Raw genomic sequence first — 6000 nt, forward strand, 5'->3', positions numbered from 1 at the left:
GGAGCTGCCGTGGCCAGAGAGAGGCGCCTCTTGCCTGGCCTCGAGCTGCTGTGACGAGAGAGGGCTGGGGGAGTCCTCTCTCCCTGCCACAGCCCCAGGGCAGCCTGCACCCCAAACCCCTCATCCCTGGCCTCACCCCCAGATCCTTCATCCCCAGCTGGAGCCCTCATCTCCCCACACCCATCTGCCCCAGCCCTGAGCCCCCTCCCACACTCCGAACCCCTCAGTCCCACCCCCCGCCACACATCACTTCTATATTGGTGCATATAACAAAATTCATTCCACACGTGCATGTAAAAAATTAGAGGGAACACTGGTGTGCTGCGTGTGTATATCTATACACACACATATACATAGAGAGAGAGAGACCGACCTTCTCATTCTTGGCAGCCATTTGTGATGTAAGAAAACCCATTCCATTATAACCATCAGTAATTCATTGACCAGCATACAAGCCATTTAACTATTTTCCCCTTTAATTTATTTTAGTATGAAAAGCTTTGTGCTGATAATACCAAAGACAGATGCTGAGTATGAGCCAATATTGGCAATTAGTAAATCAGCTTGGTATCTATCAGAGAACTCTAGCAAACAGTCCTCAAAGAACAGGTAGAGACGTAAGAGATGATCAGTCTGTGACAAGGTGGTTTACAATTGTAAATGAATGCTGTGTTTTATTTCCTCCCTCCCATTTCTGTATGCTGGTTAAGGTCCTATAGTGGAGGCCTGCTGTGCTCTACAGACAGTAACCTAAGGGAATAAAATATAAGGGACAGCAGACTATTCAGTAACTGTGGTTCAATGTCAAAGTTGAAGTGTGGTATTGAAGATCGTAAGCTTCAGTTTTTGGAACTGCCACTGACCAGCTTGTGACAGATATCAAATAATTTCCCCATCTACCAAATGGTTTTAATTAATCTTGATAAATTACTCTGAGATGCTCAAATGAAAAACACTAGAGAAATGAAAAGTATCATTTACTGTTTTTGTGGGTGTTTGCAGGCTGCTAGGGGAACACAGTTGCCATTTTGCCAAGGGACCTAGTGCTTGCTTTGTGCAACAGATACCCTGGTTCTCAAACCTTTTCAGAGCCACTGCGGGATTCAGTGCCCGATTGCCACTTTGAAAATCACAGGTTCTGTGTAGAAGTATCTTATTTCAAAGAGACTTCAGGAAAAAAAATAACTTTGTATATAGAGAACTTCCTGGCATAGAGAAAGAATCCAAATCTACAATAAATCCAACATGTAACTCATCTTAAAGTGTTTTTGATTTAATAATGTGTGTTCAGAGAAAGACAATTACAACACTTTTCACTGGTAAGTTTAATGTCTTTTCCTTCTGAGCTGGTAAATACATCTGCTTTTAAATCCCCTTGAGCCTCAAAAACTGGCTATTTGGTATTCAGTGACAGATAAGAAAAGCATCTTTCCCCCCAAAAAATGTATTAAAATTTTAGCACAACTCTTACTAATTTATTCACAATATATATTAGCTAAGTAATAATCCCAAGTGCCGTGAGGTGAAAAATCCAAACCTCTTGGGAGCTTCTAAAGCTGAAGCAAAAAAATAAAATAAACTCAAATCCTGTACATAGTAGTAACAGTAGAGTCAGAAACTAAAACAGGTAAATGAAGTTGAACACCACCAATATGTCTTGCATCTAGCACATCTCAGGATGTGAATTTGTTAGATCTTACAGACTAAGGACCTGATGCTGCAAACACTTCTGTAGATACATTTGTTTACTCATGTAAGCAGCCCTCTTAACTTGGAGTCTTAAGTAGGCCTGGGTTTGAGCAGGTACATAGCTGTAATGGCATCAGCACCTGCCTCTTGCGAGCGCTTCCTCTCTGGCCTATATATGCCTGCAATCATTCAGTTTTGAACGGAGTGGCACCCACCTCTCGCAGGCACCCCCTTTCTGGTTGGGTGTGAGCCTGTTTTCTGTACTTATAATGGGGTGGCACCAGCCTCTCGCAAGCATCCCCCTCTTTGCGCCCCCCCCCCCCCCCCAGCCGGCCAATGTTTCTTTCGGCAGGTCTTCAGCAACTGAGCCCTCCAGCTGAGTCACACACACTGTTCCCTCCTTCTGAGGTATACAGTCTCTAGTTCTTGCTCACAGCCCTGGTATGGGGCTGTAGCATCAAGTCTTCTTCCCCCGAGGCACTACCTTCTTTAACAGCCCAACAGGGGCCAATCTCAGTACCTTCAGTTAGTGTCCTTTTGGCAGCATTCACCTAGGCTCAGTGTTCAATCAGACCAGCAGGGCCCATCACAGTACCTTGGCGCCTGGTCTGGCTAGGTTCTGGGGTCCCTGGGCTCAGCCTGCCTGCACTTACCTGTCCATGATCCTGCTGCTCTTCCAGCCAACTGGTCTTCAGCAGCCCTTCCTGTACTCAGTCCTGCCTGCAGTGAGCTGTCCATGGTCCTGCTGCTCTTTCAGCCAGTCAGGCATCAAGTCCACCCTCTTCAAGCTCTAGGAAGCAACTGACTGCTCTGTCTCTGCTGCTTCTTTTTATATGGCCCTTCTGGCCCATCTAGGCTGCCTGGAGGACTTCTCCTCTGCTCTTTTTTGAGGCAGGATGAGGCAGGGCTGTGAAGCCTCCAGCAGGAGGCCTATGGATCTAGTCCACCCCATCACAGTGGCATTGGTGATTTAGTCCCCTTTCCTTTTCTCCCCAAATCGTTACTGAACCAGTGCTTTCCTGAGGTGCTAACAGGCCCTATGTTGATTAGATAAACAGACGAATGGAGAGACATGTACACATTTGAAAAATGTTCAAAAGTTATTCTGTACTCTAACACTTTGGAACAACGGAATGAGTTAAGGACAGAGCATTAGCCCTTATTCTGAATATGTGAGCATTGGCATTCTGGTTAATGTTAGAAGACTTGACATAAATACAGTGTTCCCTACCAGCCCCTCCTTCAGGAAAGACCTTAGGAGAGGCTTAAAGAGGAAGAAATCCCTACAAGCTTATCCTCAGTCTGATCAGTAGGGAGGTGGGGTTCCCCTATGAAATAGGTCACATGCCACCCCCATGCCCCAGATATCTCAGAAGGTCAGCTAAAGTAAGGCTCCACCAAAAGGTGGCTTGAGAGGCTGCATTATTCTTCCACTGCCCTTGTCCCCTGCCTACTCTTCTCCCTTGGCCTGCTAAAAGAGGCTGTCTCTGAATTGGGTGAGCAGGGCTAGGGGAGATGCTACTATAGAGGTGGCTGAACCCACCCGCGCACTCATGCCTGGGAAGGGGAGATCTGTACACAGAAGGTCTTCTCTGAATGCAGATGCACATGTAGATAAGGGATGCACAGTCAGGCCCATTGTTACTGCTCTCTTACAGTCAGCGCAGAAAATCTGCCTGTTGTTGTACTGGCCATAGATATCAGGTATAGATAACAAAAATAAATATATTTTTGAATAATAGTTTATTAAACTTTGTGTAAATGATCACACAAAACACAAGAGTAAGATAAATAATATTACAGCATCACATTGCTATGGAAAAAGCTCTTAAAATATAGGATTTCTTTGACTTAAGACTAGGGTATTGGTCCATTACTAGATGGAAATGGTAAAATTGTCAATAATAAAACGTGGCAGAAGCGGGGTTCAATGGAAATGGTAGAAGCAGTTCAATAAATATTTCTGTTCTGTGTTTAGGATAAAGCTAAATAATGTATTCCTCATATGATGGTGATGAAATAGTTTCCATTCCAACAAGAATTCAAGAGGATGTTCAAACAGCAGCTACTAAAGTTAGACATTTTTAAATCAGCAGGACTGGATAATTTGCATCCAAGAGTTTTTTAAAAGGTGGCTGAGGAGCTCTCTCTATCATTAATGCTGATTGTTAATAAGATTTAGAACACAGGGAAGTTCTAGAGGACTGAAAGAAAGCTTATGTTGCTTTTATATTTACAAAGGGCAAACTGGATGACCTGGGAAATTATAGGCATGTCAGCCTGACATTGATCCTGGGCAAAAAAATGGAATGGCTGATATGGGACTTGATTAATAAAGAATTGAAGCAGGGTACCATAATTAATGCCAATTAACAAGGGTTTATGGAAAATAGATCTTGTCAAGCCAACTTGATTTTTGTAATGATTACAAGTTTGCTTGATATAGGTGTTGGTGTAAGATACGTAGACTTCTGTAAGGCATTTGACTTGTTACTGCATGACATTTTGATTAAGAAACTAGAATAATACAAAATCAACATGGCACACAAAAAGATTAAAAACTGGCTAACTGACAGGTCTTGAAATATAATGTTAAATCATGCTCAAGCAGGTGTGTTTCTAGTGGAGTCCCATAGGGATCAGTTCTTGGCTCTATGCTCTGCATTCTTATCAGTGGTCTAGAATAAGAAAACATAAAATAATTACTGATAAAGGTTGCAGGTGACACAAAGATTGTGAGATTGATAAATAATGAAGAGGATAAGTCACTGGCACAGAGCGATCTAGATTGCTTGATAAACTGGGCTCAAACAAACAATATGCATTTCAATAAGGCCAAATGTAAAGTCATACATCTAGGAACAAATAATATAGGCTATCCTTACAAGACGGGGGATTTTGAAAAAGACTTAAGAGATCATGGTGGATAATCAGCTAACCATAAACTGCCAAATTCAGGACAAACGGTTGAAAAATATGGCAGATACATCCCAAGACTGGTGGCTAATCCCTCATAGGATATATCAAACCAGCAACAAAAGTAAACTTCTCTTTCACCGCACTGGCTAACAAGAAGTAATAAAAGCAGTTTCCTCAGGCATTCCAATCCTGTATTACCACCAAAAACACTAGACTTAGAGATGAGTGGTTCTTTAAAACCAGTCTCTTCAAATAAAAGGTTCTTCTGATCCCAAAGGACCAGCCACACACCCAGGTCAATATATAACTCAGATCTTACCCAAAAATCACGCTGATGCCAATCCTTTAATATCTAAAATTTAAAGATTTATTTATAAAAAAAAAAAAGAAAAAGAAAGAAAGATGAGAGTTAAAATTGGTTAAAGGAATCAAATACATACAATAAATGCAAAGTTCTTGGTTCAGGCTTGTAGCAGTGATGGAATAAACTGCTGGCTTAAGTCAAGTCTCTGGCTACTTCCAAATCATTGGAAGGTCCTCAATCCATTGGTAAGAATGTTCCCATTAGTATAGTCCATAGTCCAGAAGTTTGGGCAGGAAAGAGGCTGGAGCAGGATAGAGGCAAAATGGAGGAGTCTCCAGGGCCTTTTATATCTTCTGCCATGTGGAGGGAAACCCATTGTTTTAAACAAAGCCCTCAGCACAGCTAGTGGAAAATCACAGGTGACAAGATAGTGTTTGGAGTCGTAGGGCAAGTCACATGCCCATGCATGAAGGTTCGGACACAGTAGAAGCCATTACCTATACCCCAGACAGTCCGTTTGCAGGACGGTCCATTTAGTGTAGATGGGCATCTTCCATGGTCCATTGTCAATTAAGTGTTTCTTGATGAGCCACTTAATTTGAATAGTACCTCCAAGATGTGCAGGCTAACTACCTTGTGAGCATTACCCGAGGAGCAAACATTTGAAATCCAGGTATAGAGCCAATACTCATAACTTCAAATACCAAAATGATATGTGCATACAGATAGCATAATCATAACCGTTTCATAGACATCTTACATGCTACCTTTTGTACTACATTTGTTGCAAATATATAACAGTGGTTGCAACAATGACCTATGTGGTCATATTTTAATCAGATAACGTCACAGGGTTATGAGACTGTAGGACAGGAGTAAGGAGATTATTACTAGCTCTGTAGTTGGTGACCACTACTGGAATAGTGAGTCCAGGTCTGGTGTTCACAATTCAAGGAGGATGTTGATAAATTGAGGAGAGTTTAGAGAAGACCCATGAGAATGATTAAAGGATTGCAAAAGATACTAGGAGCTCAATCTGTTTATTTTAACAAAGAGAAAGCTAGCAAATTCAAATGACTTGATCACTG

This window comes from Eretmochelys imbricata, chromosome 9 (genome assembly GCF_965152235.1).
Source record: "Eretmochelys imbricata isolate rEreImb1 chromosome 9, rEreImb1.hap1, whole genome shotgun sequence".
Taxonomy (NCBI): Eukaryota; Metazoa; Chordata; order Testudines; family Cheloniidae; genus Eretmochelys; species Eretmochelys imbricata.